Here is a 17,062-nt window from a genome sequence, read left to right as displayed (position 1 = left end):
GTTTTGTTTATAGCCTCTCTACTCTCAAAGTTTAGTCTAGTTAATCAAATTGAGAAAAAATGTATTGAATTTTCCCAACTCAGATTGTGGATGTTAATTTCTTCTTATAAATTGCCAGTTTTTAATTTATATGCTTTTAGGCTATGTTATTGAGAAAAGGTTTAGAATTATTATATCTAATGAATATTTCCTTTTTTCATTAAGTAGTAATTTAATTGCATATAGAATTCTAAAGTAACTGTTACTCCTTCAGCATTTGGAAGGTATTAGTTTTCTTCTGGCATCTGTTACTGATGAGGAGAAGTCTGCTGGCAATTTAACTAATTTCTCTGAGGTAATATGCCTTTTCTCTCTGCTTTCCTTTAAGATTTTGTGTGTGTGTGTGTGTGTGTGTGTTCTTCAGATTTGCTTTTATTTATCTTGTTCAAGATTTGGTAAGCGTCCTTATTCTGAAGACTCATGCTTTTCTTAAATTCTGGAAAATTATTAGCCATTGTCTCTCCCATTCAGCAATTCTTATTAGATACATACTGGATATCTTATTCTCCAATCCATGCCTACTCTTTCACATTTTCTCTCTATTTACCTCTCTTCAACATTCCTCCACTCACTAATTCTCTGCAGGTGTTCTTAATGGTTTACCTGTGCACTAGTTTAAATTTTCAGTGATTATATATTTTAATTTCTAGAAATTCACTTTTGGTCTTTCAAAAAAAACTTTAATGCTATACTATTTTATAATTTGTACTGAATCCTACTTTTACTCCTATTTTATAATTTGTACTGAATCCTCCTTTTACCCCTATAATGTTTATGTCACTATAAAATTTTCTATTTCCAGTTCATTATGACTTATTTCTTTATGGAGTTGGTAATTTTGGACAGAAATCTCATGTCTCTAACCCACTCACTCCCCAGTGTGGGATTCCTGCAAGCCCTGAGCTGTCTATGTCTCCCTATAGAGGTATTTCAGGTTTGCTCCTACAAGCGTACAGTACCAGGAATTTTAATTGTCCTAGATCAATTTTTACATTACCTTCTTGATTTAGCATTCCATTACCATATCAGGCCCCATGGCCACACCCTAGAGAAGTTAGCAGATACTCAAGAGAGCTTGCTCATGTACTGATCATTCTTGTTTGCGAAACCATTTGGCTGCTCTGCCCTTCCTGTGCCATCTCTCACTGGTAAGGAAGAACAAAGGGAAAAAGTGAACACTAACTGGATGCCAGACTATAAACTAAGTTACAGCACTCAAATTACAGAAAGAGTACTCATCAAACATAGGACCAGCTAGGCAGGTAAATAAGCATCATGTATGTCAGGTTTTGCAGAATTTCTTAAGTTTTGTATTACTCAAATACTGGAACTAAATAAAGGTAGAGTTTTTTCCTTTTCCTTTAAGAAATAATTTATCCTAGTTTTCTATATTAGAGTTACTTCTATATTAGAGTTACTTTCTATATTAGAGTTACTAATATAGAGTTTCTATATTAGAGTTACTTTCTATATTAGAGTTACTTTCTATATTAGAGTTTTCTATATTAGAGTTCTATATTAGAGTTACTTTCTATATTAGAGTATATTAATATTACTCTATATTAGAGTTATATTAGAGTTACTTTCTATATTAGAGTTACTTTCTATATTAGAGTTACTTTCTATATTAGAGTTACTTATATAGAGTTTTCTATATTAGAGTTACTTTCTATATAGAGTTTTCTATATTAGAGTTACTTTCTATATTAGAGTTAGTTTTCTATATTAGAGTTACTTTTTTCCTTTTCCTTTAAGAAATAATTTATCCTAGTTTTCTATATTAGAGTTAATATTAGAGTTCTATATTAGAGTTAATAATTTATCCTAGTTTCTATATTAGAGTTACTTATACTCTATAGAAAAGGACCTTTCAAGCAAAATAATCCACATTAAAGTTTTAGGTTTAATATGAGTGCTCTGGTGAAAAGTACAAATATATCCCAGGCCAACATATACAAAACCAAGTTTATACACATTAAGCTTTTAAAATCTCCAACAAGACTAAATGATCTATATGAACTGTGGGGAAGTGAGGGGCCTAACAAAAAGCCTTTGCAAATAAGGATACGGTTGACTTCTAAAAGAAGCTTCTAAAAATGTGTATTTTCAGACCAGTGTTCTCTCCTAAATATACCACAAATAAATAAATATAAAACAAAGTAATCTGTACCAAGATGTTCTCAGCAGTACAAAGATATTATAACAGCCAATGATTAAAATCAAAATCACAATTAATGCTGAAATTATGTGATAACAAGGGGGACAAACTGTGTCAACATTTACATAAGGATAAGTGAAAAGTAAAAAAACAGGTACCCTTACAAAGGATATTTGGATATACAGAACTGAGCACTTAATACTAATCAGGGTCTTATTTTTGTTAAGTTACTAATTTTAAAAATCAGGTAAGAATTTTAAAAATATATTTCACTAAATTGTCTATATATCAGTTTATGCATAAGATCTCATGACATACATAAGAATTCTACCTTAAATTTTTTAGGATGAAGCTGTGTATAAATGTAGTTAAAACCTAAGTTTTTAGCCAATTTAGTGATCATTAAAAAATATTTATATCACGATAATATTATTTAACCTCAATAGTACATTTCTAGTCCTCCTTTGATTGTATTAGCATATTTTTTTCCTTAAAAATGGCATCTGTTAGTAGTAGAATGGACAATTTAATAAAATGTCACATGAAAAGCCAAGGTACCTAGATATATGTCCTGAGTTTGTACCTCTAACTGGTTCATCTTGAAAACTGTGTTTCGGTGCCTTCTTTTCTTCTCTAAAGAAATGACACCATATAATCACCTAAATCGTTGTATATCAAAGATGTATAATAAATATCAACTCTTCTCCCCTCTCCCCTCATAATAAATAATTACTGAAACAAAATTTACTCCTTCCTCCCCACTCTTCCTAATTTTCTTAAAGTGGTCTTACCCTACCTCTTTTCCACACTGACTCCTACAGAACCAATGAAGCACAGTCACGGCAAGCGGTATTAAGAGATGCCACCAGCATATATATATCCCATTTCCAGAAAACGTATGAATACGAACTTAAACACAGTGCCACATTTCTCAGACGAAATATTCACATAAAACATTCTCTTTGTCCTTTAACTCTGAGGGTGACCCTTAAAACAGCCTCTTTTCTGCAGTACAATGGAAAAAACAGCCTCACGCTTAACACCTTGAGCTCTATTAGTCAGTGACACAACAACAGACTCTCCCCACCTGTCAGGTGGTAAAACAGGTGTTAAGTCTGTCCATACTGGGCCTACAGTGATGCTTCAATAATTTATACCAGGCTGCCTAATTTTACTCTTAAGAATTTCTTTTCCCCAAGCCTAACTGTACTTATTTTTCTGTCTTTTGAGACACCTTCTCTGAACATAACTGTGGTCTCTCTGCAGTCCTCTGCCAACTTCCTGTGGGTTTGGGAAGCAGGGTAACAAAGAGAAGTATAAACTGAATTAATAAGGTAATTCTGGCGGTCAAATTAACAAAATAATGGCATCTACAAAAAAAAGTTCTTAATCATTATTTTCCCCAACATGGGCCCCTCTGGTAAAGCCTATGAACCCCCTCCTAGAAAAGTATTTTTAAATGCACAAAATAAAATACACAATATTACATTAAAAAAAAAAATCAATCATACTGAATTATAATATCAAAAATATAAAAAGCACAAATTTATAATACAGTAATATATATGCTTCTTTGTTAACCTTTAAATCACAATATCTACCAGTGTATCTAATAATTAAACTTTAAGTAATAATGAGTATTAAATGTCAATTTGAGATCTGCAATAACAGTTATTCATCATGAAAATACCTGCAATTTCTATTAGAAACAGTATCTGCTACTGCTGCCCACATTCGTAATGGAAGAAAACGTGTAAATAAAGATGCAATTTTTTCACTATTCAAGTTCACAGACGCACAGTTTTAAAACCTCGAATATACAAAGAACTATGCTTATTAAATTTTTTAGCGCTGTTAAGTACTGAATTTAATAGCAATAATAATGTACTTTTACCTATATAATGCCATGTGACTCCACAAGTGAAGCAGAGGACAAGAATTTTTAGTTCCATTTTGCAAAAAAGAAATAAGGCCAAAAGCAAGGATAAGGGTAGTAAATGGAATTATTTGTAGAATGCTCACTCTTCAGCCACTCTACCTACATTATCTAATCTTCCTAATAACTGCCATTCCTCCCTCTGCCCAAGATAAGTATCACAATCCCTTGTTCTTCTAATTAAGGAAATTAAGATTCAGATAAGTCACTTGCCCAAATAAGGCTAGTCAACAAAGTCAGAGGTCCTTCTAAATTCAAGTCCTGTGCTCTTTTGGCTATCCTACTCTGCCTTCCTCTGACATCATTTTAGACAAGCTCATTCCAATTACCAGAGCTTTTCAAGAAGTTAAAGCTCTATCCTCTGTTGTTTTCAGGTCAAAAAGACTACCTCTAAAGACTTGTTGTAAGTGCACATTAATACTGGTATAGTCACCTCTGTAAATTAATATCCTGTAAGGGTGACATGCAGTTCTAAATAAGGTATTAAGTGCTTGCTTTTGTAAGAACTGACTTTTGTTCAAGGAAATAAAATATTCAACTTTTTTTTTTTTTTTTTTTGCAGTACACGGGCCTCTCACTGAGCGGCCATGGCTCACGGGTCCAGCCTCTCCGCAGCATGTGGGATCTTCCCGGACCGGGGCACGAACCTGTGTCCCCTGCATCCGCAGGGGGACTCTCAACCACTGCGCCACCAGGGAAGCCCATATTCAACATTTAAAAGCAATACACACGTTACTGGAAATGCAAAGCAAATTTCCAGCACTTAAAACAAATATAAGGCACAAAGCAAAGTTTTACACTGAATTTAAATTCTTTTCTAAATGAATTTTGTAAATTTAAAAGAAACACCATACCTGTATTGCTTCCTAGGAGGGTATAAAAACAATACATTACCATTTGCAAAAATTAAGTTTAAATGCTAAAAGGTAAGAAAACTAAATCCAGTCCAATTTCTTCATCTTACAGTTAAGGAAACATCAAAAATTCATATAAGAAATGATTAAAAATGGAAAAACAAAGATAGGTTCATGTAAGTCACCTAGGTAGAAGGAAAGAAGAAAAGTCTCAAACTGACCTGAGGAATTCTCACAATTCTATATATGTTTTGAAACACTAGATACTACAGTAGCTTATTTTCAAAACAGAATAAAGTTAATGTTTCTTCAATATCTTTAAAATTAGATATTTAACGATATTTCTTAAATATCTTTAAAATTAGATGTTTCTTAAATATCTTTAAAATTAGATATTTAAAGATATTTCTTAAATATCTTTAAAATTAGATATCTTTAAAATTAGACAGTATTCGCTCATGCAGTCAATAAGGCTATATGGCAGTTCTATCATTAAGTTTCTAACTTTCGAGATATTCAATCCCCCTTTTGAGAAATTGGAATGGTGTCTGGCTCACAGTAAGGCCTCAGATGTTTGTTGATTTTTTTGGTAAATTAAGTTCATATATAATACTCACTTGATTATTATCAAGGGTAATACTTTCCTCTCATCTTTTACATTGTAAAGTGAGCAAACTAGAAAGCAATAGGCTATAAGAGACAGCAACCGTGAACGTGGTAGGGAAAAAAAAAAAAAAAACTCTCAATGAGGTCTCCCAAATACAGGCCTTTATCGCCTCTACCTAAGTCTCTTTCAATAATCTCATTTAATTTGACAAGCAGGGCTCCCCTGGTGGCGCGGTGGTTGAGAGTCCGCCTGCCAATGCAGCGGACACGGGTTCGCGGCCCCGTCCGTCCTGGAGGATCTCACATGCCGCGGAGCGGCTGGGCCCGTGGGCCATGGCCGCTGAGCCTGCGCGTCCGGAGCCTGTGCTCCGCAACGGGAGAGGCCACAGCAGTGAGAGGCCCGCGTACCGTAAAAAATAAAAATTAAAAAATTAAAAATAATAATTTGACAATCAAATTAAATTTAAAGGCACCTAATTTGACACATTTAATAATATCTATAATTATCATGCTGCTTGATGATTAGATGTAAATAGTAAGCACTTTAGGTATACAGTCATCCCTTGGTATCCACAGGGGATTGGTTCCAGGACCCCTCTGCAGATACCAAGATCTAGGGATGCTCAAATCCCTTACACAAAATATATGTACATTTATATACATACATACATATATATAAATATAAAATATATTTGCATATAACCTACACACATCCTCTCATATACTTTAAATTATCTCTAGATTACTTACAATACCTAATACAATATAAATGCTATGTAAACAATCGTAAATACAATGTAAATGCTATGTAAATACTTGCCAGCATGTGGCAAATTCAAGTTTTACTTTTCAGAACTTTCTGGAATTTTTTTTCCAAATATTTTCAATCCAAGGTTGGCAGAACCCACAGATGTGGCGTGTCAACTGTATATACCAACTTTGCTTAATAACCAAACTAGGTTTTTATAGTCTCCTTAAGTCTAGATTCTAGAGACAGCTTAAATATCAAGAGCGCTCATGATGTCTAACAAAGTTTAGTCCATCCCACACACTCAATAAAAGTCAAAGGGTGATTAGATTCAATTAACCATGGCTGACATTTCCTATGTCCCCATTCTCCCTTTTATTAATGGTCCCTCTATTATACTCGTACCCACATCATTCTGAGTACTAACAGGATTTTCAGTTACAATTTAATTTATCAAAAGGTTATTAGTTAATTTACAGAAACAACAAGAAGTTTTGGGTTTTTTTTGAAGTACAAAACAAGAAACACCCAGAATTCACATCACAGAAGACTATGCTTACAACACTGTTACACTGAATATGAACTCCAGTTTATACACACAAAGAGCACTTAAGCAAAAACAGTTTATGGTATACAAAATGGCACAAGTATATTCCCATTAGAGTGTGACGTTCTCATTATCTTACTGAACAAATGCAAAGAATATCTGGCATATGATTATAAATGTCTGAATGTATGAATAATACCTTAAAGCAGGGGTCAGCAAATATTTTCTGTAAAGGGCCAGGTTAAGTAAACGTTTTAGGTTTTGTGGCCCATACAGCCTCTGTTTCAACTACTCTGTTGTTGTAGCACAACAGCAATCATAGATAATATGTAAACCAATGAGCCATCATGTGTTCACATAAAACTTTGTTTACAAAAAAGGTAGTAGGCTGAATGTGGCCTTCAAACCAGTTTGCTGAACTCTTCTCCAAATGGTTAACAGTAAAGAGAATATCATTTTCAAATAAATCAACTTTACTAGAACCCAAAAGTTTCTTATTTCAAATGTATGTAAATTATGTAGAAAAGCAGAAAAGGAACCAGTGTTACTAGAGCATCCTATTCATATGCATAGCGTATTTACATATATAACTAGCCTCTATAAAATGTACTTTAGAATTCTTCTAAAAGGTAACTGATACTGAAATAGGAAAAAAATAACTTTGTGAATTTGCAAGAGTTTCTATACATACTGGTTATTCAAAGAAAAAAAAAAAACCTATACAACTACTAACCTGAAAGAACCCCTCTCTTCCAGGAAGTTAAAGCTAGGATTCACCATTAAATGGAACAAAGAAACAAAGAACTGAATCATATGGACCATATTTCCTTTCCAAACAGTTCCCAGGTAAAAAGCTACATATATAATAGGGACATTTCACTACCCAAAATCATAAACCCTTTTTTAAAGGACACCACTTTTCAGTGTCAGTTATATACCATACCCTAGAAGAAAAAAAAAAAAGTGAATTCATCTTCAATCATTAATCAAGAAAATTTGCACATGTACATGAACACTTGAGATTACCAGAAATTCCATTTTTATTTCATTCAAATGATGAAAATCCAAGAAATACTAATTACTTAATGCTCAACACAGTAATAAACACCCTTTCAATGTTTGTTACAAAATAATCTTATTTTTAAAGACTTTAAAATTGCAAATAAGGGATATATATAAAGTATACGTTTACCCTTGCATAAATATTGGCATTTTCTATATACTACAAGGAATAGCTAATAGCAATTACCTCTGAAAAACAGAGACCCGGACTGGGAGAGGTGGTGGGGGGAGGGTTCTGGGAAGCTGGGGAGAACTTTTACTTTTTCCTTAACATCTTTCTGGGTTTTTTTAACTTTGTCATAAAATTTATTAGTTTTATAGTCTTTAAAAATGGTTTAAAATATGTTCATTATAAATTAATATTGAAAAATATACCAGGAACTAATATGAACAGTAAAGGCAGGATTCTTCTGAAAGAGGCTAGAAATTCTGGAACTCTCTGGGGTCAGACTGACCATTTCTATCACGCAACAGGTGAGGATATACTTGCTGCATAAGTTAGGGAAGTTCCCTGAAGGCCTTTTAACACCATGAGGTTTAAAATAACCTTGTAAAGCTGGAGTCTATAGCAACCCAATCCAGTTCCACTAAATCCAGTACCCCAAGGATAATATCAGGGTCGTGAGAAGTGCCCACTAGCTCCTGGTCTGCAGGAGGTCCAAGCCATCCAAGAAAGGGTGACTTCCTCAACTTCCCAGATTCACAGCAATAGCACGATATGATATTAACTCTACCCTATCAAGTATGTTCACCAACATGGCTACCTTCACAATCTTAATAGAACACATTTTTTTAGGCTTTGGTCTTTGGGAAATATTGGTTAAAATTTGCCATTTTTAAATTGTACAAGTTGAACTGAATCAAGTTAAAAATGGAAGAAAAAACAAGACTCCCATCATCATTCAAGATTTTAGGCTCCATTGTATTAGACTGTACACAGATTACATTAGAAGATTGAGAACTGAAATTAAGATAAAAGTACATAAAGACTTTCATTTCAACTGCCTGCCAAAGATAAAAATGAATAATAAAATCCAATTCTGCTCTTGGGAACAGTGAAGCAAAAAAAGAAGAAATAAGCCTTGTTCTCTCCCTGAGACTGAGTTTTAACAAAAGAGAGAAAGAACAGCAGAATCTGTCATTTCTCACCGCCACAGAAAAAAGGGTATCAGTTTAATTTCCAGTTAATACAAATGTCCAAAACAAAGGACAGACTAAACATACTTTCCCCACGCTGAAATTAATTACATTTAACTTCTGAGCCTCTCCTACATGCTCTGCCATGCTTGGGAATACAGGAGTGAACAAAACAATGTATAATCCACTAGGGCAAGAATTTAACATTCCTAAATGCCACAAATTTTGTCTCATTTAAATAAAACTGTAAAGAATTCCAATGCATGTCTATTCATTCCTCACTAATAATGTACTGTTTATTAAATCCCATCATATATTAAAAAAAGTGGTTTAGCAAAATAAACAAAGTCAGTGCAATCAACTTTACAGGATACCATTAACTTCAAAATGTTTTATTCAATACATTTTACCACATTTGAGGTAATTAGTCTCTGGAAGATAAAGCCCACTGGTTAAAGTAATGTAATACTGAAATTTTTTTTTTAAATGCAATCCTGAATATTAGTCTCTCTTCTTAAATCCATCGATAATAATGCTGTTATGGCAAATGGATTAAGCCATTATTTATCCAGCAAAATGAACGGGGCAATTGTTCATTCAGAGCTCCGTCCGAAATATAAAAGAGTATTTAGTGTTCTAAAAAATGTATGCTCCATAAACAATAGACTGCAATGTCTAAGTCCAAGTGCTCGTTTATCAAATAAATTCTTATTATCTTGGGTTTTTACATTTACATCATGCCCGTCTTAGTGCCACAGAACTCATTAAAATGTCTTCTACACAAATCTCAACTGTATTTTAAAATGTATCTTTGATGAAGTTGACTTTTAACCTATTTCCAGTCTCATTAATAACCACTCCTTAATGGTAAAGAACGCTAAATACATGTTGTGAATGGTTAAAGAACCATGCCACATCTGTATAAAAAGTGAAGTGCTCTATTTAAACTGCAATAATGCAGTGCCCCTCACCCCCGCTTTCAAAGTTAGCCCAGGAATTAAGTTTACAACCCTTTAAAGGAAGGGGGGACTGTAATGTCTTCAACTAGTCTACTGGGGTCTAAGATACTAAACTGGGCTGCCTCAAAGGCCGAAGAAAGTTATGGGGCTCGGAGGCCGCCTTCAGCAGTAGAAGCAGCAGGTAGAGCCGGGGCCAGAACTGCGGCCCTCGCCGCGCGGGTGCGGGTGGCTGAGGGCGGTTCGCGCCCCAAACCCCGTAATGCAACATCCCTTTGCCACCAGGGCGGAACACACGTTCTCTAGTAATTCAACACCCTTACTTTCAAACTGGAGGCCGGGGAGAAGAAGTTGTAAAAAATTCCTTCCCTACATGGCAAAACGTAATTTTTCCTAGGCTTAAATCTGTATTCTCAAACTGCCTAGAAGGGACGAGCCAGGCCGAGCCCGGGGCCGCACCAGATCGGCGGGAACCCGACCGAGCTCGAGGCGGAGGGGGTCCGGGGCGGACGCTGAAGGCGGACCCACGCCCGAAGGGAGGAGAAGCGCGCACCGGCGTGTTCAGGCCGCAGCCACGACTCGGGCAGAGCCTCGCGGCTCCCGCGGCCCCGGATGCGGCCTGGCCAGCCGGGCTGTTAGGGCAGCGACACCGCGGCCCTCGCGGCGCGGCCGCCGGACAGCACTGGGCCCCGAAACTTCTCGCCGCCACCTCAGCGTCTCCGGCGAAGCCCGGGAACGGGAGTGGGGGAAGGTAGGGCGCCGGCGGCTTACCCCGAGAGTGGGCGGCTCCTTCCCGCCCTGCGTGTGGCCGGGGCGCTGCGCGGCGGCGCCGGGTGTCGCGGCTGCGGCAAGAAGGTAGAGGCGGTGGAGGGAGCGATGGGCCGCGAGAGACGAGAGGCGCCGCCGCCACCGCAGACAGCTCCGCAATATGGCTGCCTGGCGGCTCCTCGGGGGAAAGGCGGGGCTGCCCCACGCCCCCCGCCTCCCCCTGCCGGCCGGCCGGCCTCGCGCTGCGTCCCGAGCAGCAACGCCGCAGTCGCCGCCGCCGCCGCCGCCGCCGCCGCCGCCGCCGCCGCCGCCAGACCTCCCACGCCCCGCCCCCGCCCCTCCTAGCCCCGCGGGCTCGCGGCCGCCAGCCGCGCGGAGCGTCGCCTGGGGTCCCCGTCCCGGGCGGGGACGCGCGAGGGCGGGGCTGCGGCTCCAGAGCCCCGAGGGAAAGAGGGAGAGCGCGGGGGTGGGGGACTCCTTCCGGGGAGGACTGGGCTTGAGCTAAGCCCGATGCTCAGGGAAGAAGAGCCGCCCAACCCGGAGCTGGGAGTGGGCCCGCCGCCTCCCCTCGATGGGCGGAAACTTGAAACTCCCGCTGGTGCCCTAAAACTCACCGAGGGCGTTTCTATCGCCCCCAAGGAGGAGTTCTTCCCCGAGGGAATCCAGAACCGAGTCGAGCGTGTTACTTGGCTGTTCAGCTTGAAAATCCTGGACCTGGAGAGAGAAAAAGACCTGCCTTAGAGGAATTTATGCATGCAATAAAGAACTTTACATTATTTTTGCAGAATTTACCCAACTAGAAAAACTTGCTTTTTCAGGGGCAATTTTTAAACCGCCACCGAAACCTCAATGGATATGGCCCCAATCAAGAGTGCACATTTTTATCCAGGCAAGGATATTTGATAAATTTTTATTATCTCTGGCATTCTTCTGCAGTTGGAAGAAGTCGGTTAAAAGGAAAATGTTGGAAGTGGGACCCCAAAGAGCAGCCAAACCTAAATTATCCTAGACTTTGTGAAAGTTAGGCATTTGATCATGGTGTGACTCTAGCCCACTGACTTTAGTGGTCGGGACTAGATAGACTTCTGGTTCTGTCATCTACTTCCAAGCCCCTGTTATTTTCTGCTGGGATTCAAAGAGCAAAACTTGCTCTGAGTATAGAAACAGGAAGTGCACAAAATCAGATTCGCCGAGCTTGCTCTGTTTGCAGTGCTTTATATACTTTTTATTAATAAACTTTAGATTCAAATAAAACCTCACGAGTGTATTTAACTTCTATAGAACAAATAATTCATATACTTCCTGCCTTAGCATTTGCCTTCCCTGAGACAATAGCTTTTCCAGGAACTCTCTCCCCTGATTACTTTCACTAAATTTACTCTTTAGTGAGTTTCCACCATTGCCCTTTGAGACCTCTCTGAACAATTAAAAGCGCCAAGAGTTAACTCAAAGGCCTTTAGATTCCTCAAGAATGGGAACCAGGTGTGTACTTTTTTTTTAACTATAAGATTACTCCCTGACCTTCTCCCTGGGGTGCAAGAATTATCCAGGTGATTGTCCAGCCTTCCACAACAAGCTGCGTGGATAAAGATAGTCAAAGTATTGTGTGAATTCCTAGATAGTACACTAATCAAATATACTTTTGCAACAGAAAATGAAGCATTCATTATCGTTTGTCACATGCCAGGCACTGGTGTGAAATGCTTTACGTGACTATTTCTTTTAATAATTACAACAACCCTGAGTTTGGGGTAAATATTATTATTGACCTTTTTAAAAAACCGATGAATAAAGAGAGCCTCAAAGGAGTTAAGTAGGGACATCCCTGTTGGCACACTGGTTAAGAATCTTCCTGCCAGTGCAGGGGACACAGGTTTGAGCCCTGGTCTGGGAAGTGTGCCACGACTACTGAGCCTGAGCTCTAGAGCCCGCGAGCCACAACTACTGAAGCCCACGTGCCTAGAGCCCATGCTCAGCAACAGGTGAAGCCACCGCAATGAGAAGCCCGGGAACCGCAACAAAGAGTAGCCCCTGCTTGCCGCAACTAGAGAAAGACCACGGGCAGCAACAAAGACCCAACACAGCCAAAATAAATAAATAAATAAATTTATTTTAAAAAAAGGAGTTAAGTAATCTGCTTGATGTATTATAACACAGCTAGAAGTTGCAGAGCTGTGACCAAACCCAGTATTATTTGACTCCAAAGCCTTGATTTTATCCTAATCCTATACTCTTCAACAGCAAGCAGACCAAAAATTGTAATACTTCAGTCAGCTATCATATTAGTAAACATTTAAGTAAAGGATAATATTCAGTGCTGGTGAGATTAAAAGGGTGCTTCCAGACATTGTGAGTGGGAGTGTAAACTGAAACAACCTATTTAGAAACAGTTTGGTGCTGTGATTCAACCTAAAAAAAATTCATACTCTGTATCTGAGATTTTATCTGAATGAAATAATCTGAAATAGAGCAAAAGTTTTGTTCATAAGCTGTATGTCACAATATTATTTATAAGATGCAAAAATAAAGATTATGGAAACTAAATGTCTTCAAAGTAACCATAAGTACTTTGTAGCATTTTAGGTAACAATTTAAAAAGTATAGTATTAAGTGAAGAAAAACCCCACAAGTTATGAAACTAACCATGTAGTATGATCACATCTATGTTTAAAAACAACAAAACAAAACTATGAAGTGTTAGAAAAAAGGAAAAATTGAAACCCAGAGTTGTCTCAGGATGATGTTTCCATGGGCACCCCTCCCCCCCGCCCCTTATTCTATTCTTCAGTATTTTCTGTATTACTTTTGCAGTGGAAAATATATATATATATAAGGCTTAATTGAAATTTTTATTTCTCAGTTTAATTCCAACACTTCAGATTTTAAGGGGTAAAATCACATTTGCTAAAACTACTTTTTTTTAGAAAAAATCTGATGAACAATCTATTACTAAGTCTTCCATGCTAGAATCCTGCTCTACTCCACCACAATATATTGGCTAATTCTGAATTCTGGGATTCCGATGATTAGTTATAAAGCATTTGTCTCACGAGCACGTATAAGTCTTTCTTAAAAATGAAGAAAATTCAGTTTTGCAAGTACGGTTTATAAATGGAAGTTTTTTTGTTTTTTTTTTTATCTAGAACTAACATTGAGTTCCAGGCCTTTACTAGTTTGAATAACACTTGTTCGTCTCCCTCTAGATTCAGTAATGGGAAAGGCAAACAAACAATGCTGTGTAATATGCACCATAATAAAGATAAACACATTATTGTCAAGGAGACAGAAGAGAGGGTAATTAACTCTGCCTAGAGAAGAGAAAGATAAGCAGAGAAGGGGAGAGTAAAGGAATGAGTAGAAGTTCCCTAAAAGAAGTGAGGGGAAAGGCAATTAGCTTGGGAGACACAGTGGAAAGATGGCATTGATGTTTAGACATAAGAATATTTACAAACAGAGACTTCAGAAAGGTAAGTTGAGGTCCGTTCGAGTTCAGAATTTGTCCTTCCTCCTTGAAGAAATAGGAGTCCGTAACAGGTATTCTTTTTTTGTTTGTTTGTTTTTAGTTTGTTTGTTGGTTTGTTGGCCATGCCATGCAGCTTGTGGGATCTTGGTTCCCAGACCAGGGATCGAACCTGGGCCCTCGGCAGTGAAAACACAGAGTCCTAACCACTAGACCACCAGGGAATTTCCATAATAGGTATTAAGAAGAGGAATAATGTGATCTGATTTATGTTAGCAAAGTAACTGGCAGCCGTGTGGATTGCTTGGGAGAGAGGTTCAATGACAGTGAAAGTGGATGTTGAGATTCTGAGGGATGCCTTATGTAGACAGTTTTGCCTCTAGCACAAGAGGATGAGGGTCTGAACTTGGGAGGTTTGTGAGGATGAAAAAGAGGAAATAGAATCTTTCAAAAGATTTGAGAAGTAAGAGAAAAGGAGAAGTGAAAATGTTTTCAGGGTTTCTGATGGGTACCATTAAGATAAATGCGGATTGTAAAAAAAGTAGAACTGAGAGATGAAGATAATTAGGCAGGTTAGGAAGATGCTGACTTTTAAGTGTCTACGGGCACTCTAGGACTCAGTAACTGGAAATATATGAACTATAAGTACAGCAAATGAGATATCCAATAAATACTTGTTAAAGAAATGAACATAGATAACATGCTAAAATAGGCCTTTCATTTCCAACTATTTCTTTGGAAAATATAGTTTCGTTCAAGCCAAGGATTTTACTACAGTTTAGAATTAAATTAATCTGGAGCACCATAACATACTAAAATATTTTTCCATCAAAAAGTTTTATTCACAGGAATTCCCTGGTGGCACAGTGGTTAAGAATCCTCTTGCCAAGGCAGGGGACATGAGTTTCCCTGGTCCAGGAAGATCCCACATGCCGCAGAGCAACTAAGCCCGTGTGCCACAACTACTGAGCCCACGTGCCACAACTACTGAAGCATCTGTGCCCGTGCTCCACAACAAGAGAAGCCACCTCAATGAGAAGCCTGCACACCGCAAGGAAGAGTAGCCCCCGCTCACCACAACTGGAGAAAGCCCACGTGCAGCAACAAAGACCCAACACAGCCAAATTAATTAATTAATTAATTAAAAAATGTATTCACTATTTTTTAAAAGCTACAGCAATGTAAAATCACTATTTTTAAAACCTATACATAGAAAAAATACAAATGTGAATCTTCTGTTGTAAACTGTGGTATTTCATACTATTCACACTATCTTGCATATTTAAGTACATATTCACAATGTGTTCACCAATATAACAGACCTCAGTAAAAACAGGCAAAGTAAATAAAACTATCTTATCACCTGCTTTGTATGCCTAGTAAGCCATACAAATTTAACTGCTGATATAAGCTATAAAATTTCAGTACAGTCAATAGAGGTTTCATGTCCAATGTACCCAAACTAAGAGTCAAGAAACCACAGGTGGATTCCTACCTTTACTCTCTCCCTATCTAAGATTAAATTACATAGGTACATAATTCATAATGTGATCACAGATATGAGCATGTAGTCTTCAACAAAGACAAGGTAAAAGTTATTGCTTAATCCTCTCTGCTTAGGTAATAAAGCCAATTTAGTTCATGATAAACAGCAATAACATTTCAGAGGTAAGTAATAAATGGAGTGGAAAGTGTCCAAGTGAGGAAATCTATAACCTTGGCTTTATTCCCAATTCCTACCAACAAGTTGCTAAGTGACCTTGAAAGAGCCAATGGACTAGTCTGTACTTTACTTGCAAACAATGTTAAAAGAGGGAGAATGTTATATACACCTTTTGGGCCTGTCCCAGAGATTGTTTTAAGGCATTGTAGATTTTCAGAACTAGACAAGGAGCTCAAAAAGCACTAAATCCCCTCCCCGGTATTACTGTGAAATGGCCAATCCATCCCATCAGCAGTGGTTTCCTGCCACTGACTATGTGAGACTCTAGGAACATCTTTTTCTTTTTTTTAATGGACTCAGTTTTCTCATCTACTAAATAAGGGAGCTGGATTAGACAGACAATCTGTAAGCTTTCTTCAAGCTCTAAAATCCTTCATTTCTGACTGTGATTCACATATAAAATATTTGATTCTCATACATAACAATGAGTAATTTCTAGAATTCATTATGTATTTTACAACATAAAGCATTTACATGGAGGATCACTTACCATGATATTTCACAATTTTTGACTCAAATATCCATTAGTTTATGACCCATTAAGCTTTGTACATTGTTAGACTTTCCTTGCCTCATTACAGAGCTATAAATAAATAAATGATAAATATTCGCCCTGAACTTAGCATTGAGTATTCTAGGTAGCTGTTTTCTAGTTTATAACACAGTAGTTTTATTTTAATTTAAACCTATACAACAGTGTTATTTACCGTCAAGGAAAGGTACCCAGCACTCTGCAAAGTGTCAAGATTTAAACTTTTCTGTGGTAGTTTTCAAATATAACCACAAATTATTTGATACGCATCAAGAGATGGGGCCTAATTTCCCTTCCCAGGAATGTGGGCTGAACTTAGTGACTTGCTTCTAACAAAAGAATAAAGTGGAATTGATGGCATGTGACTTCCAAGACTACATTATAAAAGGCACTGCAGCTTCATTCTGGCTGGTTCTGTGTGGGATCACTTGCTTTGGGGCAAACCAGACACCATGTGATGAGGACACTCAAGCAGCCTTGTGGAGAGGCCCATGTGGTGAGAAATGGAGCCTCCTGCCAGGATCCCATGAGGAAGT

The 17,062-nt window shown here is 37.8% G+C and overlaps 1 protein-coding gene across 5 annotated transcripts in view; it reads right to left on the bottom strand.

Moving 5' to 3' along the window:
• RDX (radixin) overlaps nt 1-11,030 on the bottom strand; it is a 102,670-nt gene extending 91,640 nt beyond the window's left edge. For 2 of the 5 annotated variants that reach the window (XM_060017988.1, XM_060017989.1), the window contains exon 1: nt 10,815-11,030. The gene's annotated coding sequence lies outside the window, so the exon portion shown is untranslated. The remainder of the gene's footprint in view (nt 1-10,814) is intronic. The other 3 variants (XM_060017990.1, XM_060017991.1, XM_060017992.1) reach the window with 2 other exon arrangements.
• Nucleotides 11,031-17,062: the final 6,032 nt, after the last annotated feature.

Source organism: Delphinus delphis, chromosome 8, assembly GCF_949987515.2.
Source record: "Delphinus delphis chromosome 8, mDelDel1.2, whole genome shotgun sequence".
NCBI classification, from domain to species: Eukaryota; Metazoa; Chordata; class Mammalia; order Artiodactyla; family Delphinidae; genus Delphinus; species Delphinus delphis.
Note: the sequence above shows the minus strand (reverse complement) of the source record. Positions and strands in the feature narration are given on the sequence as shown.